The sequence below is a fragment of the Oncorhynchus masou genome, chromosome 15 (genome assembly GCF_036934945.1).
Source record: "Oncorhynchus masou masou isolate Uvic2021 chromosome 15, UVic_Omas_1.1, whole genome shotgun sequence".
In the NCBI taxonomy this organism is placed as follows: domain Eukaryota; kingdom Metazoa; phylum Chordata; class Actinopteri; order Salmoniformes; family Salmonidae; genus Oncorhynchus; species Oncorhynchus masou.
Window position 1 is genome coordinate 24,132,088 of NC_088226.1, and position 12,078 is coordinate 24,144,165.

At 45.2% G+C, this 12,078-nt stretch overlaps 1 long non-coding RNA gene across 1 annotated transcript; it reads left to right on the plus strand.

The window, feature by feature from the left end:
- Positions 1-5,345: 5,345 nt before the first annotated feature.
- LOC135556014 (uncharacterized) lies at positions 5,346-6,087 on the plus strand. Its single transcript, XR_010457933.1, has 3 exons — positions 5,346-5,421; positions 5,525-5,622; positions 6,064-6,087. It is a non-coding gene; the product is annotated as an uncharacterized LOC135556014 (long non-coding RNA).
- The last annotated feature ends 5,991 nt before the right edge of the window (positions 6,088-12,078 follow it).

The following is a 12,078-nucleotide window of genomic DNA, read 5'->3' on the forward strand; positions in this document are numbered from 1 at the left end:
GCTGCTTAATGGGGAGAACCGGTTGAAAGATTCTGTCGGCTGAAAACACCGGTTGAGCATTTCTACAGCATTTCCCTCCAGAAGCCATGAGAAAGTTGCCCGGCTGTGGGGACCATGCGAGGGGATCTATACATTGGTACCCCAGGTAATATCTTAGGTTTTATTACATACAGTCGGGAGGAACCACTGGATATAAGAGTAACGTCAACACACCATCATTACGACCAGGAATACGACTTTCCCGAAGCGGATCCTCTGTTTTGCCCACCACCCAGGACAATGGATTTGATCCCAGCCAACGAACCAAAACAACAACGCAGTAAAAGGGGCAGACGAAGCGGTCTTCTGGTCAGGCTCTGGAGACGGGAATCGTCCAGTCTCTTGACAAAAGGTTGATGAAATCCGAACAAGGGTAGCATTCCAGAGAGACATAAGAGACTGTAATGTTTTTTGCTTCACTGAAACATGGCTTATTCGAGACACACTATCGGAGTTGGTACAGCCGCCTGGTTTCTTCACGCATCGCGCCGACAGAAACAAGCATCTTTCAGGTAAGAAGAGGGGTGGGGAGGGGGGGTATGCCTTATGATTAACGAGACATGGTGTGATCATAACAACATACAGGAACTCAAGTCCTTCTGTTCACCTGACTTAGAATTCCTCACAATCAAATGTCGACCGCATTATCTACCAAGATAATTCTCTTCGATTATAATCACAGCTGCATATATTCCCCCCAAGCAGACACATCGATGGCCCTGAACGAACTTTATTTTACTCTATGTAAACTGGAAACCACATATCCTGAGGCTGCATTCATTGTAGCTGGGGATTTTAACAAGGCTAGTCTGAAAACAAGACTCCCTAAATTCTATCAGCATATCGATTGTGCTACCAGGGCTGGTAAAACCCTAGATCATTGTTATTCTAATTTCCGTAACGCATATAAGGCCCTCCCCCTGTCGTACCCACAGCAACTATTAAAACATTCCCAAACCAGAAACCGTGGATTGATGGCAACATTCGCGCGAAACTGAAAGCACGAACCACTGCTTTTAACCAGGGCAAGGTGACTGAAAACATGACCGAATACAAACAGTGTAGCTATTCCCTCCGCAAGGCAATCAAACAAGCTAAGCATCAGTATAGAGACAAAGTAGAGTTGCAATTCTACGGCTCAGACACAAGAGGTATGTGGCAGGGTCTACAGTCAATCACGGATCACAAAAAGAAAACGAGCCCCGTCGCAGACCAGGATGTCTTGCTCCCAAACAGACTAAACAACATCTTTGCTCGCTTTGAGGACAAATAGAGTGCCACTGACACGGCCCGCAACCAAAACTTGCAGACTCTCCTTCACTGCAGCCGACGTGAGTAAAACATTTAAACGTGTTAACCCTCGCAAGGCTGCAGGCCCAAACGGCATCCCCAGCCGCGTCGTCAGAGCAGGCGCAGACCAGGATTCAGTCAATCCTTATCCCAGTCTGCTGTTCCCACATGCTTCAAGAGGGCCACCATTGTTCCTGTTCCCAAGAAAGCTAAGGTAACTGAACCAAATGACTACCGCCCCGTAGCACTCACTTCAGTCATCATGAAGTGCTTTGAGAGACTAGTCAAGGACCATATCACCTCCACCCTACCTGACACCCTAGACCCACTCCAATTTGCTTACCGCCCCAATAGGTCCACAGAAGACGCAATCGCAACCACACTGCACACTGCCCTAACCCATCTGGGCAAGAGGAATACTTATGTGAGAATGTTGTTCATCGACTACAGCTCAGCATTTAACACCATAGTACCCTCCAAACTCGTCATCAAGCTCGAGACCCTGGGTCTCGACCCCGCCCTGTGCAACTGAGTACTGGACTTCCTGACAGACCGCCCCCAGGTGGTGAGGGTAGGTAACAACATCTCCACCCCGCTGATCCTCAACACTGGGGCCCCACAAGGGTGCATTCTGAGCCCTCTCCTGTACTCCCTGTTCACCCACGACTGCGTGGCCATGCACGCCTCCAACTCAATCATCAAGTTTGCAGACGACACTACAGTGGTAGGCTTGATTTAAATCAATGACGAGACGGCCTACCGGGAGGAGGGGAGGGCCCTCGGAGTGTGGTGTTAGGAAAACACCTCACACTCAATACCAACAAAACAAAGTAGATGATCGTAGACTTCAGGAAGCAGCAGAGGAAGCACCCCCTATCCACATTGACGGGACAGTAGTGGAGAGGGTAGTAAAGTTCCTCGGCATACACATCATGGACAAACTGAATTGGTCCACCCACACAGACAGCGTGGTGAAGAAATTCGGCTTGTCACCAAAAGCACTCACAAACTTTTACAGATGCACAATCGAGAGCATTCTGTCGGGCTGTATCACCGCCTGGTACGGCAACTGCTCCGCCCACAACCGTAAGGCTCTCCAGAGGGTAGTGAGGTCTGCACAACACATCACCGGGGGCAATCTACCTGCCCTCCAGGACACCTACACCACCCGATGTCACAGGAAGGCCATAAAGATCATCAAGGATAACAACCACCCGAGCCACTGCCTGTTCACCCTGCTATCATCCAGAAGGCGAGGTCAGTACAGATGCATCAAAGCAGGGAACGAGAGACTGAAAAACAGCTTCTATCTCAAGGCCATCAGACTGTTAAACAGCCACCACTAACATTGAGTGGCTGATGCCAACATACTGACTCAACTCCAGCCATTTTAATAATGGAAAAATTGATGTAGAAAATGCATCACGAGCCACTTTAAACAATGCCACTTAATATAATGTTTACATACCCTATATTACTCATCTCATATGTATATACTGTACTCGGTACCATCACTCATTCATCTTTATGTACATATTCTTCATCCCTTTCCACTTGTGTGTGTATCAGGTAGTTGTTGTTAAATTGTTAGGTTAGATTACTCGTTGGTTATTACTGCATTATCGGCCCTAGAAGCACAAGCATTTCGCTACACTTGCATTAACATCTGCTAACCATGTGTATGTGACAAATAAAATTTGATTTGATTTGACTTACTGGTGGGACAGATGCAGTTTCATCCTTTCCTACACTGAAATTACTGTTGCCTAACGATTGCATCCGAAGCTGGGCTTGCAGCACAGCTATCCTCGCCGTATTGCGATCGTTCTCCTGTATATTATAAGTACAGCGACTGCAATTAGAAGGCATTATGTTAATGTTACTACTTAGCTTCGGCTGTTGGAGGGCCTGATGCACCATTTCCAGATAAAACATCCGGAGTGAAAAAGTTGAATGAAAAAAAGTTGAGTGAGGGAAAAACAAAAAATATAAACAGTAATTAAAAAGTAAAAACCGTAAAGTTGTCAGGTAGCAGAGTAAGGTTGGCAACAAAATGCACAGCAGCACGTAAACAAGTCTGCATGTTGTGACCGGAAATGTGTTGCTGACCATGTCTCTTAAACATTGTACTGTTCTTAACCCTGCTACTCTTTTGCTAACTTACTATGATGGAGAACCACACGCTTTGACGTGCCTTTACTGAATGCTGACCTAGAGCTGTTTGTTGATGGCTCAACCCCCAAAAGTCACCACATGGCATTGGTGGCCTACGCAGTCACTACTGCTGAAGACACTTCAGAGAGTGCAAAACTGCCATCACATCTGTCAGCTCAGGCTGCAGAATTGTTTGCACTGACTAGGGCACACTGACTATTCTAGCTAAGGATAAAACTGTTACCATTTATACTGATAGCAGATACGCGTTTGGGTTGGTGCACAATTTTGGATCATTGTGGCAGCATCGTGGGCTCCTTACTTCATCTGGTAAGATGATTTCACATTCTAAACTGATTGCGAAACCTGTTGGACGCCATTCTCTTGTTGGAACCTGTTGGAAGCCGACATACATTTCTGTCTGCAAGTGTCAAGCTCACGCGAATGCATCTGACCCATTTACATTACATTACATTTAAGTCATTTGGCAGACCCTCTTATCCAGAGCGACTTACCCGATCTCTAAAGGAATGCTATGGCTGATATGGCTGCAAAAGCAGCTGCCATGTCAATTGTTTCACTTCCTGTTTCTGCTGCAAATATGTTTTCATTACAGGATGTTTCTGATCTGCAATCAGGTGCACGGCCTGCCTACCTATTTATTCATTTATTTATTGAACTTCCTTATTAACACCTTCCTCCATTGAATTATACCGGACACATCCATCACTACTCTAACTTTGGTGCATGGGTGGCATCTTTTCCTGAGGCTTTGCTGTAGATTACTAACATGCTATGTTTTGAGTGGTAGGCCATTGTGTTTACCTATGCAATGCTTACATCTAATGCATTTTCCTTTTGCATTAATGTAGCTTTTTTTCTCAATCCATCTCTCCTTTTCTACTCGTTCTCTCCCTTAATTCCCCTATCTCACTCTCTCCCCCCTCCCTCTTTCTCTCTTTATCACACTCTCCCTCCGTACCTCCCTTTCACCATCTGTCAGATCAATAAGAACCTACAGACAGAGAGACAGGGAAGCTGAAGGGCGAGGCCACCATGTCCTTTGACGACCCTCTTCTGCCAAAGCTGCCATCGACTGGTTTGATGGTGAGGTGATTACCTGTGGAGAAACTGCTGTTTAAAAAAAATAGATGAGTGAAACTTTAAGCGTAGTCTCTGAGCGTTGTTTTTGTTTGTTTACTCTTTTAGTCACTGAAGCGAACAAGTATAGTCACTGATTTTCACTTGTTGCCCTTCATATTTGTGTTTTGTAAATATCATATCATATTCTATTGTTTTCTCCTTTGCAGGGAAGTACTTCAATGGAACCCCATCGAGGTGTCCTTTGCGACCTGCATCGCGAACTTCGGAGTAGGCCGGAGTGGCAAAGGTGGTAGAGGCATGAAAGACAGACGAGGAGGTGAGGCAGAGTTTGGTGGCGGAGTAGGTCATTATAGATTTGGGTCAATTGGGTTGGAGTCAACTCCACTTCATTTCAGTCCACGTAGGATATGGATTGAGGATTGAGGATTTTCCTATTCATTCATTAGAATTTCACAACTCATTTCCTAAATTGAATGAATTGAAAGGGAACTGTTCCAGCAAATCTGCTTGCTCTTCACAGTCGCTAGCGAGGACTAGTAACATTTCTAAATGTTAAAACAGAGTGGCAGGATTGTTGTTCATTGACCCAGCTGTGGTCCGTAATTTAATTTGAGAATTCAAGGGTTGGGTATACCCCCATTAGGTTCTTGAGAGCTAAGCATTATTGGACCTGTCCTGTATATTCTAACCCCCTGTACCCTCTGTCTCTGTAGGGCCGATGGGTCGTGGTGGGTTCGGAGGTGGTAGAGGTGGTGGTGGTGGTCTCTCTGGCGACAATGTTGGCCGTGGCAATGGAGGACAGCAGAGAGCTGGAGACTGGAAGTGTTCCAACCCGTAAATCAGGGCTGAGGTGTGTGTATTTTTTGGGGATGAGGATGGGAGAGAGCTGCAAGTTATGATGGTGTTTGTCTGAGATTATCTGTCTCTTTCCTTTCAGGGTGTGTGGGAACCTGAACTTTTCGTGGAGGAATGAGTGTAATCAGTGCAAGTCCCCCAAACCAGAGGGGGCTGGAGGTGGCATGTCTCCTATGGATGGTAAGGCTGAAACCAACGTTCTGCACTGGCTTTTAGACTTCAGCCTAACGTTTTAGTCTCCAGTCTAGCGTTTTAGCCTTTAGGCCAGCATTTTAGCCTGATGTTTTAGCCTTTTTAGCTCAGTGGCTGACTACAGCTCAGTGGGAGCTTTGTTGCTAAATCGACTGATACACGCTCACACATAGGGAGCGGCTTAATGGCTACCAAAAGTCTGTGTACAGATAATTATTTGATTATGTGCTAGCAAAGAATAATGGATAAGGTGTAGCCTGCCTTTTATAGGAGGCCATGTTAGCCTAGTGCCCAAGGGCACTATTAAACTGGATGCAGCCCATAGCTCTGTGTTTACTAGTTTTAATGACATTTTCACCCTTTTTTCTGTCCCTCTCCGTATCTCTCTCTCTGTGTCTCTCTCCCTCTGTATTGCTGTCTGACTGTCAGGAGGTTTCGGTGGCGACAGAGGGGGTCGTGGGGGTTTAGACTGCAGGGGATGCTGGGGCCGAGGGGGTGACATAGGTTGGTTCCGAGGCGGAGGCGCTCGGGGTGGTTTCGGACCAGGCAAGATGGATGGAAGGTAAGAAGATACACTTGTCCCATTATTGTACACACGATATATACAAAAGTATGTGAATACCCTTTCAAATTAGTGGATTTGTCTATTTCTGCCACACCCGTCTCTGACAGATGTATAAGATCGAGCACACAGCAATGCAATCTCCACAGATCAACATTGGCAGTAGAATGCCCTTACTGAAGAGCTCAGTGACTTTCAACGTGGCACCGTCATAGGATGCCACCTTTCCAACAAGTCAGTTTGTCAAATATCTGCACTGCTAGAGATGCCCCGGTCCACTGTAAATGCTGTTACTGGGAAGTGGAAACGTGTAGGAGCAACAACGGCTCAACCGTGAAGTGGTAGGTCACACAAACTCACAGAACGGGACCGCCAAGTGCTGAAGCACGTAGAGCGTAAAAATCATCTGTCCTCAGTTGTATCACTCGCTACCGTGTTCCAAACTACCTCTGGAAGCAACGTCAGCACAATAACTGTTTGTCGGGAGCTTCATGAAATGGGTTTCCATGGCCGAGCAGTCACACATTTTACAGTTGGCATTATACATTGGGGCAGGTAGAGTTCTCCTGGCATCCGCCGGATGGGATGAATTGGAATGCCGACTGCGAGCCAGACATAATCGTCCAACATCAGTGCTCAACCTGACTGCTCTTGTGGCTGAATGAAAGCAAGTCCCCCGCAGCAATGTTCCAACATTTAGTGAAAAGCTTTCCCCAGAGTAGTGGAGGCTGTTATAGCAGTAAAGGGGGAACCAACTCCATATTAATACCACTGGTTTTGGAATGAGATTTTCGACAAGCAGGTGTCCACATACTTTATGTATTTTCATACTAACACTCTGGTCCATACACACATGAACAAACCTTTACAAATACCAGACTAGCACTCAAGTACATACAACTCCATTGTTTTACGCATCTCACACGCCACATTTCAGAATACCCTACAATTGGACACCATAGTGCACGTGTCAAACTCTTTCCACGGAGGGCCTAGTGTCTGCAGGTTTTCACTCCTCCCTTGTACTTGATAGTGAAGAATTTCTCTCAACCAGGTCTTAATTTTAGTTTCCTGTGCTCCCTCCCTTGATTGATGTAATTGTCATTAACTCCTTATTGTGTCATTTGTATTGCTTGCTGCTTTGTAATGCAAAAGAGACCTTGGTTTCAATGGGACTTCTCCTGCTTAAATAAAAGTTACGTAAAGAAATTAAAACAATGTAATTGTAAACTAGCACGGTATAGCCACAAAACATGGTTAAAAATAGAATGTTGATATTATAGGTCAGTCCTTGTAGCCATAGCGTTGTCTGTGAATTTGAGTGATTACATTTCTCCAGCACCATCTTTGATTTTTTACCAAAACAGTGGTGGGGTGTCCCTTGGTTATTTTTTAAACTGCAGGTTTTTCAAACCCCTTTAACAATGTGACAAATGTCTTTCTGTTGTAGGGGTGAACAAAGACAGGACCACAGAGACAGGCCCTACTAGACCAAAGCCACTCCAAGCTGGGACTAGTTCTCCATCCTGCTCCTCCTAGTCCACCCCCCCCTCTTTACATTTGTTGTTGCAGTCATTTGAGATGTTTTGGAATCTTAATGTTTTGTTTTCAAATTAAAGTGTTTATAAAAGCAAACGTTTCATTTTGGATTTGAGTGGAGGTTCAGGCATCGAACAATATCTCAGTGCAATGATGAAGGAACTATTTCAAACTTTGGGTTGTAAAAGTTGATGCACCAGATCTTACACCACTCAAACATGTCTGTGGTAATACTGACCGTCCCATCATATCACCTGGGCTGGAGCTAAAACACTACAGGGAGAAGAAGCTACCACTCACGTTGATGTTTAATTATCAACCTTGGTTATGTCCCAAATGGCACCTTTATAGTGCACTACCACCATAAGCCTCTGGTCAAAAGTAGTGAACTATAAAGGGAAGAGGGAATTTGGTACAGACCCCTTCTGTGTATGTGGAATATTCTTCAGTACACAAAGACATTCTAAGAAGCCTGAGCGTTAGCAACTTGACGGGAACAGAGAAGTGACTGGAGCACATTCCGTACTTATTGGTGACAAACAGGTACCATTGTGAAACTTTGGAAACACACATGCTCTTTTATTTTTGACAATGTTGCTGCAATAGCTTACGCCAGAGCCTTCTATGACGAATAAAGGGCTCTCTGGCCGACACAGGTGTGTCCACTCTTCACAGTTGATCTTTGAATACCTAACTTGTTTGTTAACCACAATTGAGGAAATGGGACAAGTTTCCCAAAGCTTGCTAACAGAATGAGCAAACTTTAAAAAACGATGCAACTATTTGAGGGGCTGAGTCATGATTATGAGTGCAATATCATAATCATTGTAATCATCTGTGACCTGAAGGACACTGAATGGCACACAAATCACTAAAACGGTCTTATCCATCTCTCCATTGTTACAGCCTGGATATACTACGATCAAGCATGACAATGGGACGTGTAGTGGAATGAGTATTATACGTGTGTATTGCAAACAAGAGAAACGGTCATATATCAAAACCATTTTGGACAAGTTGTTGTGGACAAAACTATATCCGTGCAGTTTTAAATTGACATTTGGGGGGTGTTGGAAAGGCTGTGAATCATTTCTGAGTAAATGTTTGTTAACACACATTCAATTATGTTGATTGCGTCAATTGTCTGTGGCCCAACTCAGTCCCTGATTTCCTTCAAAGGCCACAATGAGCTGTACTATTTTTATCCTGTGTGTTTGTGTTTGTTTCAGTGTCCCCTGGCGTGTACACAGGGAGGATTGTTAGAGGCATGGGTAGATAAACCGGTAGGGCCAGTTCACCAAGGCTACGTAAGATTAGCATTCCTTCCAGTGTCACGGCTTTCATGTGAATATACAGTACTGGATGTACTTGATTCATTTAACCAAGTGGTTTTGAGTGTTGATGAGAACATTACTCTGGAAGTTGGCCATTATGACTTGATGGAGCCACAGGAAGGAGAATAGACAAACATACTAGCATAGGAACATGAAGGAGTTTGACTCTAGCATAAAGGCCACAGGACCGCTGGGTTAAAAGATGAATTATGGTTAATAAATCATGTTTGGTGAAAGGCCCCCATATACTTTGTGTACCTTGGTCAGAGATTGTGTACCACGGGGCGGCTACGGGACTACCGCCCCGTAGCACTCACTTCCATCATCATGAAGTGCTTTGAGAGACTAGTCAAGGACCATATCACCTCCACCCTACCTGACACCCTAGACCCACTCCAATTTGCTTACCGCCCAAATAGGTCCACAGACGATGAAATCTCAACCACACTGCACACTGCCCTAACCCATCTGGACAAGAGGAATACCTATGTGAGAATGTTGTTCATCGACTACAGTTCGGCATTTAACACCATAGTACCCTCCAAGCTCGTCATCATGCTCGAGACCCTGGGTCTCGACCCCGCCCTGTGCAACTGGGTACTGGACTTCCTGACGGACCGCCCCCAGGTGGTGAGGGTAGGCAACAACATCTCCACCCCGCTGATCCTCAACACTGGGGCCCCACAAGGGTGCGTTCTGAGCCCTCTCCTGTACTCCCTGTTCACCCACGACTGCGTGGCCACGCACGCCTCCAACTCAATCGTCAAGTTTGCGGACAACACAACAGTGGTAGGCTTGATTACCAACAACGACGAGACGGCGTGCAGGGAGGAGGTGAGGGCCCTCGGAGTGTGGTGTCAGGAAAATAACCTCACACTCAATGTCAACAAAACTAAGGAGATGATTGTGGACTTCAGGAAACAGCAGAGGGAACACCCCCCTATCCACATCAATGGAACAGTAGTGGAGAGGGTAGTAAGTTTTAAGTTCCTCGGCATACACATCACAGACGAACTGAATTGGTCCACCCACACAGACAGCATCGTGAAGAAGGCGCAGCAGCGCCTCTTTAACCTCAGGAGGCTGAAGAAATTCGGCTTGTCACCAAAAGCACTCACAAACTTCTACAGATGCACAATCGAGAGCATCCTGGCGGGCTGTATCACCGCCTGGTACGGCAACTGCTCCGCCCATAACCGTAAGGCTCTCCAGAGGGTAGTGAGGTCTGCACAACGCATCACCGGGGACAAACTACCTGCCCTCCAGGACACCTACACCACCCAATGTTACAGGAAGGCCATAAAGATCATCAAGGACAACAACCACCCGAGCCACTGCCTGTTCACCCCGCTATCATCCAGAAGGCGAGGTCAGTACAGGTGCATCAAAGCTGGGACCGAGAGACTGAAAAACAGCTTCTATCTCAAGGCCATCAGACTGTTAAACAGCAACCACTAACATTGAGTGGCTGCTGCCAACACACTGACTCAACTCCAGCCACTTTATTAATGGGAATTGATGGGAAATTATGTAAAATATATCACTAGCCACTTTAAACAATGCTACCTAATATAATGTTGACATACCCTACATTATTCATCTCATATGTATACGTATATACTGTACTCTATATCATCCACTGCATCTTTATGTAATACATGTATCACTAGCCACTTTAACTATGCCACTTTGTTTACATACTCATCTCATATGTATATACTGTACTCGATACCATCTACTGTATCTTGCCTATGCTGCTCTGTACCATCACTCATTCATATATCTTTATGTATATATTCTTTATCCCCTTACACTTGTGTATAAGACAGTAGTTTTGGAATTGTTGGTTGGATTACTTGTTGGTTATTACTGCATTGTCGGAACTAGAAGCACAAGCATTTCACTACACTCGCATTAACATCTGCTAACCATGTGTATGTGACAAATAAAATTTGATTTGATTTGATTTGACCTTGGTTGTTGGTGGTGGTGGAACTGCCTACTATCAGTTAAAATTGCTTCATGGTGATTCTTCAAATGATATTGCTAGTGACTTTATTTGCGTTTTTATATTACACTGAACAAAAATATAAAAGCAAGATGGTAAGTGTTGGTCCCATGTTTCATGAGCTGAATTAAAATATCCCAGAAATTTGCCATTGGCACAAAAAGCTTATTTCTATCAAATGCTGTGTACAAATTTGTTTAAATCTGTGTTAGTGAACATGTCTCCTATACCAAGATAATCCATCCACCAGACATGATCATTACACAGGTGCACCTTGTGCAGGGGGACAATAAAAGGCCATTTAAAAATGTGCAGTTTTGTCAAATAACACAATGCTACAGATGTCTCAGGTTTTGAGGGAGCGTGCAATTGGCATGCTGACTGCAGGAATGTCCACCAGAGCTGTTGCCAGAAAATGGCATGTTAATTTATCTACCGTAAGCCGCCTCCAACGTCATTTTAGAGAATTTGGCATTACATGCAATCGGCCTCACAACCGCAAACCACGTGTAACCATGCCAGCCCAGGACCCCCACATCCGACTTCTTCACCTGCGGGATTGTCTGAGGGGGGGGGGGGGGCTTAAACTACGGACAACAAACATAATAGCATTTTACCGATGGCAGATTGAATGCACAGAGGTACCGTGATGAGATTCTGAGGCCCATTGAGGCCATTCATCTGCCACCATCACCTAAAGTTTCAGCATGATCATGCATGGCCCCCATGTTACAAGGATCTGTACACAATTCCTGGAAGCTGAAAATGTCCCAGTTTTTCCATGGCCTGTATACTCATCAGACATGTCACCCATTGAGCATGTTTGGGATGCTCTGGATCGACATGTACGACAGCGTGTTCCAGTTCCCGCCAAATCCAGCAACTTTGCATAGCTGTTGAAGAGGAGTGGGACAACATTCCACAGGCCACAATCAACAGCCTGATCAACTCAATGCAAAGGAGATGTGATGTGATGCATGAGGCAAATAATGGTCACACCA